The 22,257-nt window shown below is 36.2% G+C and overlaps 1 pseudogene; it reads right to left on the bottom strand.

Moving 5' to 3' along the window:
- Positions 1–5,365: 5,365 nt before the first annotated feature.
- On the bottom strand, positions 5,366–12,460 carry LOC140010607 (zinc finger BED domain-containing protein RICESLEEPER 2-like; annotated as a pseudogene).
- Between the last annotated feature and the right edge of the window lie 9,797 nt (positions 12,461–22,257).

Consider the following 22,257-nt stretch of genomic DNA (forward strand, 5'->3'; position numbering starts at 1 on the left):
TCTACTTTATCGCGCGCCAATCGGAAATTCGTGTAAATCGAGCCGGAGCGGCTAAGTGGAGATTTAAGAAACTTAATCTAGACTACTAAGAATGAATAATTATAATGTTTAAGAAAGTACATTAGAGGTTTAGTACACAAGTGAAGCAAACCTGAGAGGAATCGGGCATGAAACGCGGTCGAACGCGCACTATTCTAGTTGACTTTTGGAACACTTTTGGTCACACACTTAAGCTTCTCAAGGAAGCTTCATTTTCAGCAAAACACACACACTCTCTCTCTCACACCCTCAAGCAGCCGGCCACCATAGGAGGAAGAAGGAACCAAAGCTCTTCATTTTCTTGCTTTATTTCTTGACCAAATCACTTCAAAATTTACACACAACTTGCAAACCACTTGGAGATCAACTTAATCTAGGCAACGAGCTTGTTTCTCACGGTTTTCTTGTGCTTAAGGTGACCAAAAATTTCTGCTCTAGCCATCTAAGGAGGTAAATGATGATCAACCTCTTGAATCTTGGTTTATATAAGTTGTATTGCACTTGTGAGTTCATAGATTTATATGGGTAGCTTTATATTGTTGGAAATCTTGTGAGTGGGCTCTATGAAATCTCACAATGGCTTGATGAACTGATTTGATGAGATTTGATGTTATTTATGTTGGATTAGTGCTTAATCTAGTGAAAATAAGTTGTGTTGTGAAAGAAAACTCAAAGGAAGTGAGATGAGCAAAAGTGACGATTCTGCCCCTATTTTGCCGTGACCCTTAGTGCACTTTTTTGTGGTTCAATTGACTTAATTTTAATGTAAATATGTTGTGTGGGTTGTATGGAAAGTTTCCATAAAAAATCATCCAATTTGGTTGGCCAAATGTTGAAATTTCGAAAATGTAGCAAAACTGGAAACGTAACCAGAGCCTCTCTGGTAGTGATTTTGTTTCGGCCATAACTCTTTCCTCCGACGTCAAAATTGAGTGACGTTTGTAGCATTAGAAACTAGACATTTCTAGTTTTCCAACGATATAAAATCCATGCCCTGATTCCACCTGAGTGAGCCGTACCAACCTTGTAAAGTTGTCTATTTTGTTTCTCGTCTGTACTGGTAGCCCTATTTTGAGCTATGACTTGATACTAAAATATGAACTAGTTGTGGACAGAATTTGAAAATGATTCCTTCTGAAAAATTGTAGCCTTATGAATTTAATTTTCAACGCCACTGACCACACTCAATTCTGAGTTGAATTGAGTGGTTTGTGGCAGGATTTCAGAGCTGTCTTCATGAAAGAAAACCCTAATTCTGGACTGATTTATAGCTAATCTTGATTTGGGACTTCTTATTCGAAATTCTTGGTGTTAATCACGTACCAAACATATTTTGGGATGTTTCCTAGACTTTGTCTTCAAAATGAACCATGTTTAAGATGTTTTCGTTTGCCAAATGTTTGAGAAAAGGAAAATTGAAGCATAAGGCAGATTTGCCTTAGAAATTTTTGGAAACTTAGTGGTTTTGTTAACTGACTTTCCGTACGAATTTTTATTCAAAATTTGACAGAGGAATAACCCTTATATGGTAGTGTATTACTGCCAAATTTGGTGCCATTCCGAGTCCATTTCGATGCCCAACTAAAGTCTCAAAGTTCATGCTTCAAATCTGAAAAATCCCTGTTTAATGAGGAAATTTCAGTAACTTTGAGCCGCTATATTTTGATGCTCAAAACTTCGATTCTTGTTCCGCTTCTTGTGTTTTAAACTTTGATCATAACTCTGATTAAGTTTCAAATTTCAGAGGCCAGATCGTATTTTGTGAATTTTGCCGAATTTTCAAAGTTGGCCAAAAACCAACCACGAAACTGTATTAATAACTCAAATCAGCGACTTTAAGCCAAAATTTGAATGTCTTTCATTTGGAATCTTGGAAAAGTGTCTTCTAATAACTTTTAGTACTTTAAAACTATTTTCCAACGATACCAAGTTTTCTAATTTTGGAGTTACAGAAAGTGAGATACGATTTTCAAAGATTGCTCCTTAAAACTGAAATTTTCGAACTTGATAAGAAACGAGTTTTTGGAAACTTTTCTCTACCCTTTGATAATGATTGATCATTTTGAACTCGATTCGTGAAGAAAATCAGTTTTCTTCTGTTAATAAATCCTCACTTTTGAACCTTTATTTTGAGTGGTTAAGGTTCGTGTTTGAGGTATCAACTAGTGAAATCAAGTGCGCTTTCTTTCTTGAATAATACGTGACTGTGAGTGAGAAATATTTATTAATTGATCAGGCACTCAAGGAGACATTCAAGAGGATCTCACGAGAGACGCCTAAACAATCGCTTGTGCTTTGCTTCTTGAATTACTTAGTGAATGTCAAGTGCATGACTTGTCGTGTTTACTTGATTTACCTGCTTATATACGTGAATATCACTTGATGAGACGAGTGCGTACTTTATCACACTCGCTCTCCTTTACTCGAACTTTACTTGCATTAACTTGGTTTTTAAAATCGATTTGAGTGAATCTCATCGACTAAAATATACTCGTTTTTGTGTGCATGTCGCGTTGTCGTACGTGTCGTGCGTGTCGTGTTGTCGGGTGGAGTGAACCTCCTCGACTTATGGGGACGCCCAATTCTCTTTGCCAATCTTGCAACTCGAGTCGGCATGGGCTTGGTCAAGAAGCTTGATAAACTAAGAGAATAACAAAGCACAACTTGATCTTTTGAGATCTTGTTCGGCATACTCGTGGAGTATCGCCCTTTTCGTGCGTGTTCAAAACTTGATCTCTTGAGATCTCGTTCGGCATACTCGACGAATATTGCCTTTTTCGTGCATGTTTGGTTACAGATCTGAGAGGGTGGAGTATTGGCTGGAGGAAGTAATAAGTGAAGTTTCTACGGATATAATACTCACCCGGATGACGGAGTGTCATCACGGGGGGGTATCGGATCGACCATAGCTAAGCAAGTGGAAAATAGCTCCTGAGAGCTCCTATATCCTTGAATTGTTTCTATTTACTTTTCTCGCTCGAATTGTAATTTACTTGAATATTATTGTTTTACTGGAATATTAGGATTGTAACTTGGACAACGTGCTTGCATATGTGTTTTCTTGGCCTCACAAGCAATTGCTCACCCCGTAAATATGTTTTCCTTGACAGGAATGGATGGAGTGAAACTCGGTGGAACCCTTTGGATGTACTTTTGTATTAGGGTTTCAAATATAATCGACTAGACATTTTGGCTGTTGTATATTTTGAGAAAAGTGATTGTAAATTTGAAATTGTGATGTAAGACCGAATATTTATGTATGGAAATGATTTCGTACCTTTATTCCGACTTTCATTGTTAGTATTAGACTTTAAATTTGAATCGGAATTGTCTCGAGTCCTGGCGAGAGCTGGGCAGGCGTCCCGCGGATACCCTTGGGTTCGCCCTTGGGAGAAGTGGGGGCGTCACATATCCTCTTTCCAAACTACAACATCAGAATAAAAGCTAAGATAATACTCTGAAGGCCTCATTGTGATTGTATATTTTTGCCTCCAATGGCGCTCACATATCCACAATTGGAACTGAAGGCCTATTCCTAACTCTCACTCCCTCCTTTTGTTTTTCCTTCATACACACACACACACACACACCTTGCCTTAATCCTACCCATAATCTGGTACAAAAATATTTTCAAGTAGTAGTAATTGACTTAGCTGATTGGATTGGCTGATGAATGAAGGATTGTTGTCATGCTAATCTAACAACTAAAATTGTGATATATCATAGCTAGTAGCTTCCAATATTAATAAAAATTAATTCTAATATTTTCGAAATATGAGCAGTTCGTCCAAAAGCTTTCAATGGACCCCTTTTTTTGTGATAATTTATATAGTGTGAGAATTCCCTTTAAAGTAGCAATTGTAGTCATTGTCTTCTCAATCTCCATAGTTGTATCCCCAGAATTCATCCACACTAAAAGTGATTTTAACTACTCATCCTTATTGTGGACCTTGTTATTACAACCTTTGGTTTCAAGAAAATGATAGTTCTTTGTGAAGCCAAAGAAAATGTTGATGATAAGTATTGGCAGAGTTAGGATTTCCTAGGAGAGAGGGGGGATGGCATATTTAGTTATAAATACATCAAGTTTAAGTAGTTTTAGGGTATAAAATGTGTAGCTTTTTATACTTAAAATGTTAATTAAGAAGTAAAATTTTTAATTTTTAATACTACAAATGACTGTTGCAAACATAAATTGATAGAACAAATAAATGGAGTACTTTTGTAGGCAAGAAGAAAAAAAAAAGTTTAGAGATTACACCTATAAAATAGTGCTACATGTGAAAGTATAAAAATGATATATCTTATAGTAAGATGAGACACATGATTAAAGAGTAATAATTCTCTATCGGCAAATTAATAATACCCTTTACCATAACAATCAATCAAAGATAAGTTTAAAGAAAATGAACAAGTGCAAGTGGGACACTAGAGTTATAAAACATTTTTGAAGGGGGCAAAATTAGAAATTAAAGCAAAATTCTATAAAATGTTGTGGGTAACAAATATGATTTCTTAAAAGTTAGGGGAGACGGTTACCACTGTCGTGTCCCCTGTGTAGGCTTGTCAATGGGCCGAGTCCGAGCCGCAATTAATAAATCCGGACCCGGACCCGGACCCGTTATACTGCATTAGTTCCGGATTCGGCCCGAATACCCGACGGTCCTACCCGGCAAAAAAACCCGTTCAAATAACACTTGAAAATGCTGAAGAAAGGACTAGAAATTTGTACATCAGAGGAGAAACAAAAAGGAACAAGCCACAGCTCAAGAGTTAAACACTTAACAGATTTCAGCCAACAAGGAAATAAAAGATAATATAAAGTAACATCAACAACAAAATAGAAGCAAGGAGATGAATCGTTTTTCCTAAGATCACCAGATTCACCACAGCTCAAGAGTTAAACACTTAACAAATTTCAGCCAACAAGAAAATAAAAGATAATATAAAGTAACATCAACAACAAAATAGAAGCAAGGAGATGAATCGTTTTTCCTAACATCACCAGATTCACCACAGCTCAAGAGTTAAACACTTAACAGATTTCAGCCAACAAGGAAATAAAAAATAATCCAACAAAGTCATATATTAGCAACAAAGCCAATATGACATCCAACAAATTACAATTTCTAAAAAGTTCAATCAAACATTAAATATCAAATACATCAACCAACAAATGAAGTCCTGTAGATTACAATAGTCTTCATGGCTCTCAAGTTTCACAATTTTCTGCAACAAAAACATGGATACAATATATTAAACTAAACTAACTAATACAAAAAAAATTCAGGTAAGAAAGAAATCAAATTGGCCTTACTCAAATACATCACCCTAACTTGAGAACTTTAGAAGAATCACCCAAATCTTCTCCAAATAATTCTAAGAAAACAAAGAAAAAGAAAGTAGATTAGTCTTTCTAGAGTAACTCAACCAAACAAACTTGTAATATGGATTTAAAAAGAAAAAACAACAAAAGAAACATAAACATGAAGGACTTACTTTTTTTCTTTTTCAAAGGTAACCAATCTCCAGTTGTTATCAAAGCTTCGACCACATCAGGAAGCAAAGAAGCACGAGTCTCATCAATTACCCTTCTGCCAAAGCTAAATGTTGATTCCGATGCCACAGTAGTAGCTGGAATTGCAAGAATATCACGAGCCATCTTGCTAAGAATAGGAAATTTTGGACTATTTGCCTTCCACCAACCTAGTATGTCAAAATCATCTTTCTTGGAAATACAGGCTCGTCCAAGTATGATTGCAATTCAGATTTTTGGCTAGCAAGAATAGTAGAAGAACATGATTGCTGATACCATTTGTCAAAATCAGACAACTTATCATCATCATCATCTTCTACATCTATATTTTTGTTACCACAACTAGAAGTCCCTTCTCCTGTATTATCTCCAACATAACTCAAAAAAGGAGCAAGGTCACCTCCATATTCAACAAACAAATCAGCAATAGCATAACGAACTCTATCCACATATCTTTCACCACATTCTCCATAAAGATCATTGTAATAATACTCTACTAAAGCCAACTTAAATCTAGGATCAAACACCACAGCAATAGCTAGCACCAAAGAACATTCTTCCCAATATTTCTCAAATTTTGCTTTCATTGGAATAGCCATTTCTCGAATAAAATCATGCTCACTAACTTCCCATTGCCTCATCTTAAGACGAAGATTACATATATCGGGAAAGAAAACATTTGCTGTGGGAAAATTAGAACCACTAAAATGACATGTGGCTTCATAAAATTTTTTCAAACAACCATGAATAACACTTGCCACTTTCCAATCATTTTCTGAAGGATTGAACTTGTAATTTCTGTCCATTTGTTCTAAATGACAAAAAGCTTCCTTCAAAGGCAAAGCAGTCTTAAGCATCAAGAATGTAGAATTCCATCTATTTTGAACATCCATACCCACTCTTTTTTTATTTTTTAGCTTGCATTGATTAATTGCATTCTCAAACTTTTGATAAGAAGAAGTAGACCTTTTCAAGTACTTTAAGGCCTCTCGAACCTTATGAAGCAATTTTCCAATAATAACTAACCCATCTTGCACAATCAAATTAAGAATATGTGCACTACATCGAACATGAAAAAGATCACCTCCTAAATTGAGCAATAACTTATCCAATAGCCATGATTTCAAACATTTAACCATTGAATCATTTGAAGATGCATTATCAACAACAACAGAGGTCAGCTTCTTATCAATGTTCCATTCCAAGATGATATCAGAAATAAATCTAAATAATGTTTCACCATCATGAGGATATGGAACAGATTTAAAAGCAATAATTTTCTTTTTCAATTCCCAATGTTCATTGAAAAAATGAGCTGTCAAACAGGCATAGGCAAAATTTTGGTGATCTGATGTCCAAAGATCAGTAGTGAGACTTATCTTACCATCAAAATCATCCAAATACTTATACAATTTTGCCTTTTCTTCTTTATAAACACTAATCACATCTGCCCTGGCTGTATTTCGAGAAACCAGCTTAAAATTTGGCTCCAAATTATTCAGAAAAATCTCAAAGTACTCATGCTAAACTATGTTAAAAGGATAGATGTGTTTTATTATAGCTCTAGCCAAATCCATTCAACTTCTCTCTTGATCAAACTTGAAAGTTTGAACTTTAACTTTATCATCCAAAGCATTTTTAGCCAATTGAAGTACTTGCTGCCCTCCACTCCTATGTCTTCTAGCAATGCAATTATCTATGTGTTTTTTCAAATGGCGTGTCCAGCATGAGCTATCCTCGGCCTTTTTTTTTACAATGCTTACATATGTCAACAATACCAGTAGTAGTCCTAACTCTATCCGTATCAAACCATACCTTAGATGTTAATTTCTTTTCCCTAGGTTTCTTTAATGAATCATCTTCCTTCACATCCTCCTCTTCCGAATCCAAAATGGCAACCTCATTCTCATCAGCTGTGCTACTTGGTCCTGTTGGATTACTTGGCAAAGATGACATCCTGCAATTAGTGAATAACAGAATTTATTAGATAAACATGGTACAAGGCAAATTCCTTAGAATGTCGCATTCAAACTCCAGTGAAACTACAGTGTCAAATTTGAAATTTGGACTAGACAAATTGAACTGATCAACTCCAGTGAAGCCTGGAAGCCTAAAGGACAAAATGTAAGTTCCTCTTAGCTCTTCAAGATTACGGCTGTCCTTGATTGCAAAAATCTAAACAGCAGAATGCAAAGTTTTAAGCATGATGATGCATTTGGTCAAGGAGGACCTTCAATCTAAACAATTATTTTACAAAGTTACCTCAAATTAGAAGAGGTAAGTAAAGATGGACTGATGGGAGAAGAATAATGAAATCAAAATATATTCCTCAAATATTTGTGTGATGGGAGGTAAAGTTTCGTAAATAATACTTCAAAAGCACTTGTCAAGCATGCATAAAAAAAAAAAATTTTCTCACCAGTCACGACCCAAAAAAATGTCTAAAGACTATAACAAAGCACCTAATGCATCATCTGTTTCATTCACCACCAAGAAAGTATAAGGCCGCCACAAAAAAAACAACCAGTACGTTGTATCGATTCCACCAAATAGATACTTAAAATAATAATACTCCACAAGAATAGAAAGCAAAGTGAAATTTACTTCATCACCGAAATGTATTGTAAAAACTACATTTGTCAAAATATGCACTTCTCCGTTCATTGATGCCGACTTGTGACTTTCAGGCACTGACGTGGTAAATAATAAGTAAGGTTGTTCAAAAGAAATTTTTGGTCCACCATCCACAACGGAAACAGAACCAAACCTACTTAAATAAATAAAGCTCAAAGGGAAGACATTAACAGCTTCAATGAGATCAATAATTGGTGTAAATTTTAGAATTGAAATTCTTTTTATGTGAAATTTTTGGAACTAGTGAAAAACTTTCCCATTAAAGATTTACCAAAGATTGTGAATTTAAGGACCGTGAATGTGAATTTAAATACCTAGGAACAAAAAAATTTAAAAAAATACTTGACAGTGAGAAAGAAAGCTGGGCTGCTAGAACTAGAAGCTTGGAAGAGCTGGGCTTGCTGCAACCGTCAGGCGTCACGGTGGACTGGCAAAGCCGCGGAGGTAGAGCAAAAGAGGAGAAGTCTCACAGAAGAGCTGGGCTTGCTTCTTTGGAGCTGGCCAGACCCGGTGATTTCTTTGGAGCTAGGGATGGAGAGCAAAATAGAAGTGTCGCCGGTCGAGGTGTCTAGTGATTGGTGGAGGCAGGACTCGGGAGGCAGAGTAAAGGGAAAAAATGGTATTAGGGAGCAAAAGAGAAGAGAGTGCGGTGGCGGTGGGTATTAGGGTTGAACAAAATTGGGAATGAAAGTAAGTATTGGTATGAATAATTATACAGATAGGTATATATTTTTAATTATTAATTAATTAAAACCGGTCCGAGTCGGATACGGGTCGGAATGGTATATTCCATATCCGACCCGCAATTTTATTAGATAATATGGGTCCGGGTTGGGGTCCGGGTCTCGGATCTATATACCTACCCGTACCCGGCAAATATTGACAGGTTCGGGCCGGGTCCGGATCCAGACTCAGACCGTTGACAGCCCTACCCCCAATGCTGTTTTCCGCAAATTATCAAAAATGGGTCGCGTCTTGATATTCCAAAAACGCCCCTAGATGCCTGCTACTTGAACTCTTTCCTGATGACTGTCAAATTGACACTTGTTATGGTATTTTCGTTCTACTCCCTGAAATAAATGCAAATTGCCAAAAGTGCGTAGAATCTAATAATTAATCCACATCGGGTTAGGTAATAGGGAAAATTAATAATAAAATAAATGATAAAATTGTAACCTATCAATTCCTCTCACACCTAAACCTTTCTTGTCCTCAAGCATAAGAACAACAAACAAATACCAATATTTGACAATGGCTATTGCTCTATCTACCATATTGCCAAGATACCAAGAAAAACATAGATCAAGCATCAGTGATCAAGATCCAAGAAACATCACCCCGATTAGCTTCTAAACCACAAACTCCTTCAATTCTAGGTTAACTAATCTAAGTAAAAAGGAATAGCGCACAACATTTATCAGCAAATGGTCCACTATTAACCAAAATCTCAACATTAAATTCATAATTCAGTAAGCTGACTTATATCACACACGAACACAACCTTCACTTTTTTCACGTTTTCTATTTATTTTTTTTCTCTTTTTTTCTTCAATAGCACAAAAGACTTAGTCTCTAGCCATTGGAGCCTTTTGACGCGAATTCCAACATTTGCCAGATAAAGGAACCCGGTTACTCAACTCCTATCGCTATACGATCACGTACTCATAGACATTACTACTTTTTGACGCGAGAATTGACACTTTAGATGAAATCCCCGGTTATTCAGCAGTAACAAATAGTGGAGTACAGTCAACCTTATTTCACAGCCGGATAACACGATAACTCAAAATAACACAACAAAAACAATAGCGGCTACCCTCATTTCTTCAAATATGGAGAACTAAAGTTAATACTGGACCAATTCACATGAAAATGCCAACAATCATTCCCTATACCTAGAAAAGTTAACAAAGAAATCAAAAGAGTAAAGCAATCACCGATATTCATCAAAAAGATGTTCTTGGACTCAACCACATTAATTAGATACACTTTTATTACTAAAACTTGGCAATAGTAGAATTAGAGTTAACAATCCAACATCAAACTCTTGCAGTCATAGGAGAGCTAGACAGATAAATGACAAAAAAGTAAACGAAAACTAGACAAATAACAAATTAAAAATAAAAGAAAAACATCTGAAAACTAAAAACTAGAAAAACTAGCACCCCATCTGATCCCCCCACACCTAAAGGACACATTGTTCTCAATGTGACAAATAAACAGTAATAGCAAGAAGAAGGGGAACGGGACTCCCCTGAAGTTGTTAAAACAGTAGCAGGTGAGGCGAAAATTGAGAAGCAAGACCCGCATGGTGCATAAATGCTGCCAAATTCTATGCCATGTTATGCATGTTAGCATCAATGTTGGTCACTCGAGCCTCCAGTCTTTCAACTCGCATCTGGAATTGGTGCCATTCATCAGCCCCTGGGATGGAGGAGGCGGAGAGAGAGAGACGCGAAGAGAGAGAGAGAGAGAGAGAGAGAAGAATGGAGATGGCAGTTGCTGGTCGGCGTCACACGATGGTGATGAGGGGAGAGGATGGCGACTGCGGCAAGCGATGGGATTGCGGCAGCGGGCAAAGCGATTTTGGTCGACAGAGAAGAAGAAACAGAGGAGAAGAAAGAAAGAAAAAGAAATAGCTTTTTTTTAACTAAAATTAAAAAAACAAACTTGTGATTTGAAAATCAAAAGCTATGGTCAAACGAAAGACTTTTTCGTTTTTTTTTGAAATAATTAAAAAAATTTAAATTTCTTTTTAAATTTATTTTTAATTTTTTTTAATATTATTAATAAAATTTACTATCGAAATTCAAAATTAGAAATTAATAGGAAATTAAAAATTTTTCTCGAGATTTGAATACTTACCTTTTCCGAGAACGTGATTCGGGCGCGTCAAAAAAGCAAGAACCCTTCTGACGAAGAGCTCTCCAGGTGACTCGACGCGAGCACATCAAGAAGGCAAGAACCCTTCTGACAAAGCATCAAGAAGTTGCACCTTGCCACGCGTCCAGTTGATGCGGGCATATCATGTCAGAGAGATACCTATGAATCATCAAAAATGAAAATTGAAGCTAGAAATCTGTCAAATTCAAGGAAAACATATTTAAACTATCAAACAAAACTGAACAAACAACTAAAAGGAATTGAGTTGCCTCCCATGAGCGTATTTCTTTAATGTCTTTGGCTAGACGTTAAACACCACATTTCAGTCTGGATGTAATTCAATTTTTCTTGTAATCGGTGGCCCTCCACCGGGATCCAAATAGCCATTGAGTGCAGCCTTCTTTCTTAATTTTCTATTCCTTTTCACCTCATAAATTGCTTTCATCCCCTGATACTTGTTCGCAGCAACTTTGAATTTATCCCTACAAACAAACTTAGAAAATTCTTATATAGAGCAATTAATAGCATGAATAGCAAATACAGAGTGAGAGTTAACAGGATGTTTCATTATATCAAAAATATTAAAATGGACTATTTCTCCATCAAATTTCATTGTGAGAGTACCCTTACTAACATCAATCTTAGTTTGGGCAATACTCAAGAATGGCCTTCCTAATATAATGGGTGATGGATTTGGAGCACCTTTATCATCCATGTAAAGTACATAAAAATCAGTAGGAAAAATTAATCCTTCTACTTGCACTAAAACATCCTCAACTACCCCATCCGGATAAGTAAATGTACAATCAGCCAATTGAATTATTATCCCTGTTTCTTTTAAAGGTCCTAAATTTAGGGAATCATAAATTGATTTAGGAATCACATTAATAGAAGCCTCTAAATCTAGCATGGCATTTTTAATCTTAGAATGCCCAATCTTATAGGGGATAATAAACATACCTGGATCCCCACATTTAGGTGGTAGTTTCTTTGTAGAATCGCTGAAACATTCTCACCTACCACAATATGCTCATCCCCTCTCAACTTCTTCTTGTTGACGCACAAGTTTTTCAAAAATTTAGCGTATTTTGTCACTTGTTTGATCGCGTCCAATAAAAGGATAATGATTGCCACATTTCGAAACACCTCTAGAATCTCCTTTTCCTTATCTTGCTTCTTTGGTTTCTCCAACCTGCTAGGAAAAAGCGGTGGGTTAGTTTCAACTTTAATTATAGAATCAGGAATTACCTTTGGATTTGCATTTCTCATTCCTTCCTCCTCAATCTCTTGTTCAATTCGATCTTCATTTTTATCCTTCGGAATCACGAGTTCAGGTCCCTGAATTTCCTTCCCGTTGCTTAAGGTCATTGCACTTACATTCTTCAGATTTAGATCAGGTTGAGACGGAAATTTTCCATAGACTTGAGATTCCAGGCGGTTGATTGCTATTGCCTTCTGTGACAGCCCCACTTTCCCCTAAGGCGAACCAAAGGGGTGAGCGGACTGCCTGCCCAGCTCTCGCCAGGACTAACGATGCAGACCAGAACTATCTATAGCGATCCGGAACTTACAAACGAGCGTAAACAAGTCAAAATGGTAAAATAACCCAAAATAAAAAAAATGAAATCCGGAGTCGGCCATGAATAGTAACCGACCCGTCAGAACCCAACCGAAATAGCTAACAAACATTCACATCTGAACTTTAGCAATTACAATCCAAAAGGACATACAAAAGTTTTCAAAAGTTGATACATATACACGGTTTGCCAAATCAGAAGAGAAAACGCCCCAAAAGTACACTTAGGGTTTTAATACATGAGCTATACAAAAGATATGTTCGACTAGCTCAGTTTGGCAGCCATTTGTCAAATCCAGACCAAAAGTGTTTATTTTCCTGTAAGGAAAACAAAAGGGACAGAAAGGGGTGAGCTTGCGCTCAATGAGGTACCAAACATATAGCAGAAAAATCATGGCATTTCACATTTTACAAATCAGATACACATGCCAGATGTAAAGCAAAGGAACCAATGATTCAAATCAGAAGGATACGGGTGGCTCTCAGGAGCCAAATTTCCAGCGCAGTACTTGATCTAAACCGGTTGACTCTCCGTCAACGTATATAGAACCAAACGTCCGTAGACCCCTCTTTACACCGAATTCCGTCCACCAAACACCCCTTTACCGGGCCCGCTCACCGTAACCGAACAGAAATGGTAATACTCGAGTATACCGGAATCAAGGGTCTCAATACCCAAAAATCCCCGAACAGACTACCGTGGTTCGTTATCTAATCGTCCAGGCCCTTGCCGGCCCGACTCGAATAACTTAGCCACAGGATTGAGCTCATAGGTCATAGAAATCCGAACAGATGCAGACACAGATAACAGATTCAAATTTTACATAGTAAAATGGCATATGAACAGACTAGAGAACGAGTGTGATAAAGTACACACTCGTCTCGAACAAATAAACAGATTGCAGAGCAGAAATCAAGTTAAACAGCAATGGAGGGGAGTGGTACACTCACCGATTCAACTTCAAAAAGTTTCACTTCAGATTGGCCTTAATCGCCAAGAAACCCTAAAATAATCAAAATAAACCAATTGAAGGTTTTACTTCCAGAATCGAGTAAACAGAATGCACATGTGAGGCTCGACTACACGTCGTACGCCTTGCCAAATAAATACTAATGCAAGAATGCAAAAACATGATTCCCTTGGAAACGAAAAGGTAGCATGAAGACTTAGGCGCAAACAACCCAAAAGCCTTTCATTCTACCAAAAGGCAAACCCAACTTAAAGGAACCAAACGGCCTAGAAAATCGGGCAGCACTTCCCCTAAATCTCTTACTTTTCCAGCCATTAAGGCTTCATTCTATCCTCAAATCAGTCCCAACATCTCACACAAAATTCATCTCATTTCCCAAAAGCCGTTCGCTAGGCTCAACGTGGTACAAGTACAAAAGTTAACTAGGAAACAATCGAAATGAAAGCAAGCCCTAAAAGAGACTCGATAACGAGTCATAAACCAATGCCAACCACAACCCCAATAAGGTTTCATATGCATAAATGAGCATAATAGCAAACCAGAAATTAGAAAATGGCCTTAGTCTTGGCCCCAAATAGAAAACTGTTTTGCCCTTATTATGCGGTAATGGTGTAAAATTCTCTACGGTTATCGGATGGGGGTGTAAAACCCACCGTTTCGAAGCTATGAAACAGGGCTACAACAATGTAGAAGGTCACTCAATCCAGTTCCTGGCCCAACTAGGTCAAAAATATGAAATACTATACCAGAATCACCAAAACAGGTTTGCAAAACACAGAAAACTGTAATCGGTATATCTCAGTCCATACAAGTCCAAATGCCGAAATTCCAAAGGCATAAGTTAGTTAAGACATTCAGCTACATTTCATCAGAAGACACCAACTTCAAAATCCAAACCAATTCCAGTCAAAAGGGCCAATTACTATCGCAGTTTTCGCATTCTGATCAAAGCAGAACAGCTACAGTAAAAACGGCATAACTCACTCTACACTCATCCAAATGACCTAAAATTTTACAGGCACCTCAAACACATCAATACCTACAACTTTCATGTTTTGAGCAAAGTCAAATTCGGCCTCTAACCCTATAATCTAAAACCGGACAGAATTGGGATTTTTATGAACCCTAACTTTCCATTTTTCATCCAAATCCAAAATTAGTTGCATTTATCCACAATTCACACTCACTAGAGTCATTTCCAACCATTACAATTCATCATACAAGCCCCCAACACCAAGATCATATTAAACCAGAAAAATTCCCAATAAAATAAAAACTTCACCAAAACAAGCCAAATCAAGAGATAAATCACATTTTCAAACACTCAAGCCACTTCTAAGCATCATATAACCATTATTAGAGGTAGTAGGGTGTTCAAGCAACACTTACCAAGAAATCAAGAGAGAGAGGGATTGTGGACACCTTAGCTTCTCCAAAAAATTTCACCAAATCACTTACTAGCACCAACTAGAGGGAATTTATGGAGTAGAAACTAGTTTAAGTAATTTTCTTGGAAGATTTGAGCTAGTTTGAAGCTTGAAACTTGGAGAAGTTTTCTTCCTTTTCCTTGCAAGAGGTTCGGCCATGAGAGAGAGAAGAAATGGTGATTTTTGTGAAATTTTAAGATATTTAATCACTTGGTAAAAAAAGTCAAAAAGTGAATAGTGTCCAACCAATCAAATGGTGACACTTGTCACTTCATAAATGAATCTCTATCTCTTTGTTTCCCCCTCATACCAATCCAAATAACATCCTCTACTTATCTCTTAACACCCGATAAATTAACTCCAGTATCCAAAACTTAACCTTATTGGCCGAATTTTTCCAAACTTTTCGCACTAGTGGGTCCCACGTCCACTATTTACTCTTAATTTTCTAAAATTTCTCCAATGCTAGAAAAATCATCTTAAAACTATAATTGCTCATAAAATTCACTAAGAAAATATTTCTACGCCAGAAAATGCAGAAAACATGCAATTAAGGGGAAATAAACCCTAGGAAAATAATTAGGGTTTTACGGGTTCTCACACCTTCTGACTCATCTGACTCTGCATTGCTTGCACCTGTCCCAGTTGATTCTTCATACTTTGTAGGTCAGAATCCATCTTTTGTTGATTAGCAATTAATTGCTTCATCATTTCCTCTATGAACAGACTTGAATTTGAAGGGGGTGGTGGCGGGCGAGGCTGATACTGCTATTGATGCTCTTGCTGTCTATTTGGTGCAAAATTGGGTTGCCTATTTCTTCCATAACTAAAGTTAGGATGATCTCTCCAACCCGACTTATACGTATTGGAGTACGGGTCATAGGGCTTTCTTGGCGCGGGCGTGTGACTAGCCATATTCACTTGTTCCATACTTTCTTCTTGAATCAGCGGACACATCTCTGTAGAATGACCCATAGCAATGCAGATCCCACACACTTTGGCTCGTGATGTATTTTCTACAACCAATTGCCTAACAAAGGATGTTAGCTCCGTCAATTGCTGTTGGATAGAAGATGTCTCTACCTCATTCACTTTGCATGTTAGGACATCCTCCCTCGTACCAAATTGCTGCGAATTTCTCAGCCATTCCTTCAATTAGCTCCCACGCTTCTCGAGGAGTCTTGTTCACCAATGCCCCTTCACTTGCAGCATCCATTATGCTCCTGTCTCTGAAAAGTAGCCCCTCGTAAAAGTATTGGATGAGTAGTTATTCACTTATCTGGTGTTGAGGGCATTTGATGCACAGCTTTTTGAATCTCTCCCAGTACTCATAGAGAGACTCGCCTGGGTGTTGCTTGATGCCACATATTGATAAAATCGTGTAGCTCGTTTTAGCGCTTCATCTTCTATGTAGTCCTGATATCCCTCGTAAATAGAGTAATTTTTGAACATATAAGGTATGGTCTTCCATGGATTAGTAGATGGCGCCAAACAAACAAGTAATGACCTTAATTCTTCCCTCACTCCTCCATTACGAGCATTTACTGGTTCGAGATATTTTGCCATCGCAACTCTTAATTTATTCCTGTCATGAAACTCAAAATTTGCTGGCATAATAAAATCAATCTCACCAACAGGAATTAAAGAATAAAAGTCAATAGAATATTGATTAAGGAATGGAGGAGATGTCACCGTATTCGGCGATTGTTCACTGGATTCATTCACTTGAGCAATTTGGTGTTGGGGTCTCATTTCTTGCACTTCAACTTCCTTTTCAACTGCATTTTTAGATCTGTCTTCTTGAGACTCTTGCAGTTCCATGTCATTTGTCAGGATAATTGCACTCTCATCTTCCTCCTAGTCGATAATAGCCTGTGAAGGCAATTCTTCACACATTTGAGAAGTTAATTGCGTTATCCTAGATGTCAATTGATTCACTTGACCTGCCAAGTTACGCATACTCGCTTGTGTCTCCTGATGAAAATTTATTGTTTCCTGATGAAAATTCATTGTCTCCTGTTGAAGTTGATATGTATCCTGTTGAAATTGATGTGTCTCTTGTTGAATTTGATATGTGTTAGTTGCTATTAATTCAACTATTTTTTCAAGAGACATACCTGACATGGATAACTGTTTTTGAGACTCTAACTGTTGAAAATCTATTGGCCTTTGTTCATAATTAAAAGTGGAATCATCCCACCATCCTTGCTCATACCCGTTTGAATAAGGGTTATACCACGTTTGATATTGAGGTGAAAAATCTTCAAAAGTATCGATTGGAGCACTTAGACCATCTTGAAATGTATGGCACATGTCGATTGAATGATCGGAGACAAAATAAGTTCCACAATTTGTAACAGCCCATTGATCATTAGAAAAAGCATGAGTCTCATAGCCCCTTCTAGAAATAAAATCCAGTCTATCACCAAAATATGGAATGTTAGCAGCCATAAACTATATATAAAAAAAATAAGAGAAAAATAACAAAAAAATAAAAACAAAATGAACTAAAAAAGAAACAAATTAATCAGGCACTAGTCCCCGGCAACGGCACAAAAAATTGACAGGTTGTCGAGCCTGTACAATAATAAATCACTCTTCTAGAAAAATACAAATTTTGCATATAGCGGCGAGTAGGGTCGAGTCCACAGGAATTGGGGATAATTCGTTTCTTTTGAATCAAGATAAACGGGGGGTTTGAGGAGTGAATGTTAAAGAATTATTAACTAAATAAATTAATTGCAGAAAAGAATTAATTAAAAGAAATAATTGGAGAAACTCTAGCCAAGGGTACACTTCAGAAATGGTTCATGCACTGATCATCGACTCACAAATAATTCCAACATTTATTAATAGATTAGTTATAGTTGTCATGCACGCGATAAATAACCAACCTTTCCTTAATTTCTCGATAGTTAAGGTACGACCGTTAACTATTTCTCTAATCCAGAAACAACCCTAGGTACGACCGTAGGATTTAATTTTTGGTTTGCATTAAGATTTAGAAAGGCCCAATCCTAACTAACAAACACGCTACGAGAATTTGTTTAAATTAAATTGTATGTTTCCTTGACATAAACCCAATTACGCCAATTGCTACTAGGACGAAAGTAATCGAACAATTATGGATTCAACTACTCCCAATTAGCAAATAGCCTACGTGAATAATTAAATATTGCGCATCTATTCAATCATACACGATAGCTATAACAACAATTAAAAGCAGAAAACACACAAATACCAATGAATGAAGGAAACAATTAAAATAATTTAGATCTCACAGTTATAGTTGAACCAAATCTTCAGTCGTTCCCTTGACTAAAAGTAGATGATTAGTTCTCCATTAATGGAGAATATGCAATACGAAAAAGCTATCTGAAGCTTATAAAATTGTTCCTGGCCAAATCGGCCAACCACCCCAAAGCAAAACAATTTTGCTCTTTTTTTCTCCCATGAAAAAAAGATCACCCGAATTTGTTGCTGGCTCCAGTCTTCATCCCGCAGGATCCGGCTTTTTCTCCCTCAAATCCGTGCAAAGGAATCATAAGCAATTCCTATTTCGGCTCTAGCCTCTCAAAAGAGAGCTAAACTCCCAAATCATAATCCCTATTTTTTCTCCTAATTGTTTGTTATCTTGGTACCAATCAACTTCCTAAAAGATTCTTATCACAATTTAATTTCCTAAAAACTCTCCAAATCACTTGAGGATGATCCCGCGAAATCAGGAAGGTCCTGATAGCTATCAAATTAGGAAATTGATTCAGATTTGGAGATTGCCCAATATTAATTCCGACTTTTCGACTTTGAGCAATGAACTTAGACGTGCCCCCGTGCAACCATCAGATGTTTTTCACTAGAAAATCTTCATTTAAGTTTTCATTCCCGCTCCTGAAATAAGCACAAAATACCAAATATAAGTAGCATCCGACAATTAAAATAATATTTGGCTAAAATTAAGGGGAGAATAATTATAAATTTAGCAACAAATTATGACCTATCACATATTTCACCAAAATTCTTTTTTACTCATGATTTGAAAAAGAATGGTGAAATTGATGTGCAACAAATCCGATCAGATAATAATTTGGCGGATTTATTTACCAAGGCATTGCCAACTGCAACATTTGAGAAATTGGTGAAAAGTATTGGAATGCGACGATTAAAAGATCTCAAATGATGTTTGCATCAGGGGGAGAAATTAATACACGGGAATAGTGGACTATTTTTCCTTTACTAGGGTTTTTGTCCCGATGGATTTTTTCCCAGTAAGGTTTTAACGAGACATATTTTTTGTGTAATGGATATCCAAGAGGGAGTGTTATGAAACAACGAAAAGTATATGGATGTCCCTTTGTATTTCCAAGAGGATTAATTCATGATTTTATGGTTACATTATGTATAGAAATTATAATCCATAAATTTATTCATGTAATGGAGAAATCGTTTCATAAATTTCTTCATATTCTTGTAGTAGTTGGTGTTTAATAGGATTTATATACCTTTAATCTTGTAGTACCTATATATAGAGTTACATTGACACCCTTTGATAGGGACTTTTGTATTTTATTGGAATATAAGAATATCATTTTTCATTGCTCTACTTCTTTCTCTAATATCTCCATTTATACTATAGTAGTTTATTAGTTTTACAACACACGACGAGTTTTCATATTGTGATAACGGTTTATAATTTTCTCATTTTGAACTTCACAAAGTATATTTTTCTCAATATAAGTAACTAAACTAAATTTTGTGACCCATTCTTTCACATCTTTTCTAAAAAAAACTCTGGGAGCACACTTAAAATTATGTCAAAATTGTATAAGTATTATAGGAATTTAAGTGGGTAGTGGGGGTCCGTACCCCCACCTTAAATCCGCCCCTGCTTCTAATGATTCACCGTAAATATTAATAATAACGGTAACAACAACAATAATAAAAGTAATACACTGCAAAGTCAAGTACTAATATAACCCAAAAAAAAAATATTAACGACCTAAGACAGGAAATGCAGGCAAGGGAGACTAACACTAGCAAAATCTGCACTTGTAACATATTAACGACCACTGAGTAACTGATTAAGTGTGCAGATACTAAAAGTCTAAAATATGCAGGTCTGGTTTTGAGTCAAGTCTTGTGACTTTGTACTTGGATGGTTTAGTTCATGATCAGCAGCATGTGGTCCTGAAGAGACGAAGGCTCATCGGGTGGACTTCACCAATTGGCTGCTGATCATGAATTAAAGAGATTTGGCCACGGAGGAGTGAATTTGTTTTAACACGGTTAATCAAAGTTGTGCTTATCTTGAAACCAACGGTGCAATTTCTTGTCCTCCTCTTTGTATTGTTATAACATTTATGATTGATAATTGTCACAGGAAGATTAATCAACTTCCAGAATACCAACAAGCATACTTTTCTTCTTGGGCTCCATTGATGGCCTAGTCTTTTGTTATTGCTGTGTAAGAAAATTAAAATAACATTTGCTCTGTTAGGCCGCAATGGACTGTAAAATGAAATTTTCGTTGTGCAGAAAAATCCAACAGAATCTATAGCAAACGGATATAGCTATTAATTGGGGATGTCGACTTGAAAATGCTTTTCACTTGTTGCTTTAAAGCGAATTCTTACAGCACAAATTATATAAAAAGGAGGTCAAGTTTGGACGTATTTGCTCATTGCTCATATTTAGAAAATATTAGAAATAGTTTTACAGAATATTAGAAGCTGCTGTCTACGATATATCACAATTGTAAAATAACAATCGACGTATTATGTACAAGTCAAAAGCCACTCCTAAAGCTAATGAATTTCTTGATTAACCACGGATCAATCTTTGATCTTTCCCAATTCGTTCAGCTCATCTCAAACATTTACTCTTCCTAAAGGTAAGACTAATTTTTTTCCCCTTTACAATTCCTTCACCTATATTTTAATTCATAATCATTAATTCTTTGGAACTTATACTTATTTTAATTTTTCATTTAGAATTTTTTGATGATTATTAATTTGTCAAATATTCTTATTCTAATGTGTATCTTAGAATTGTAGTCTTAATTTGCATAGCTCTAACGTGATTTATAGAATTTATATGATTTTGGCCCGTGAGCCAATTTTATCAATTTTAGTCAAACTTATGAAATCAAACTATAAAATATTTCAGGTTATAAGACAACAAAATAGGAATGCCTGCAAAAATAATTGATTCTTTTTTCAAGTGAAATGATCCCGGTATAAGGAAGAGGTATCTCACTCTAAGGAAACTCCTCTAATTGAGTCATCTAATTTCATATGCTTGATAGCAAATAAAGTAGTAGATTGGAGGTCTAATTTCATGTTTTACTTTATATGATGTCTTTTGTTGTTAAAAACATTTATTTTTTAGTTATCATCTATTAAACTTTCATTTTAAGTTTATGTGCTTTATTTGTTAAGATTTTTTTTTTTTTTTATCATTTCTTGATTGTTTGTTCGCGCCTCCCCTCCCCCAAAAAGTCAAAATCCTACATCCGTCATTGGGCTTGTCAAAATTCCAAGTCTAGATATAGAATTTTAAATTTTTTTCCCTTGCTAATTTATCAACGTGCCCTGTTGATCGAGAAAATTGTAGATTCCAAGTATTGGGTTGTAGAAAATTTTTGCTTTCAGCTAGATTATTGGTATATTTTCAATATAATATGTGCATATGAGTGACTTGATAACAATTTTTAACAGAAAGAAAGATCAAGTAACAAAAACAATTCATTAGTTTAATAATGATACAAGTACAAAATCAAGACTTTAAGAAGTTCAATTTGCTGGTTAGTGTTTTCTATAAATTAAAAAGAAAATCATGCTTTAATGAGTTATAGAGAATTATGTCCATATCATTATTGTCCTGTATCACCATTGAATTTGGAAAATGTTGTCGTATCTTTTGAGGCCCTCGTATTGAGATTCATTAATTGTTATTGTCCTATATCGCAATTGGATCTGGAAAACTAGGATCAGATTTAGAAAAGTCGTTGTAAACTTGTAACTTTTGGGGTCCTTGTATTTGAATCAATCTGTTTGGAAGATCAACTCTATTGACTGGGGAGGTTTTCACTTTCCGATAACAGAATTCCACAAGCAAAACTTTTTTTGAGTATTGGCATCCACTGATGGAAATTGGTAGCTAAATGACTTAAATCTCAACTTCAGTATTGAGGGA

This window comes from Coffea arabica, chromosome 7c (genome assembly GCF_036785885.1).
Source record: "Coffea arabica cultivar ET-39 chromosome 7c, Coffea Arabica ET-39 HiFi, whole genome shotgun sequence".
Taxonomy (NCBI): Eukaryota; Viridiplantae; Streptophyta; class Magnoliopsida; order Gentianales; family Rubiaceae; genus Coffea; species Coffea arabica.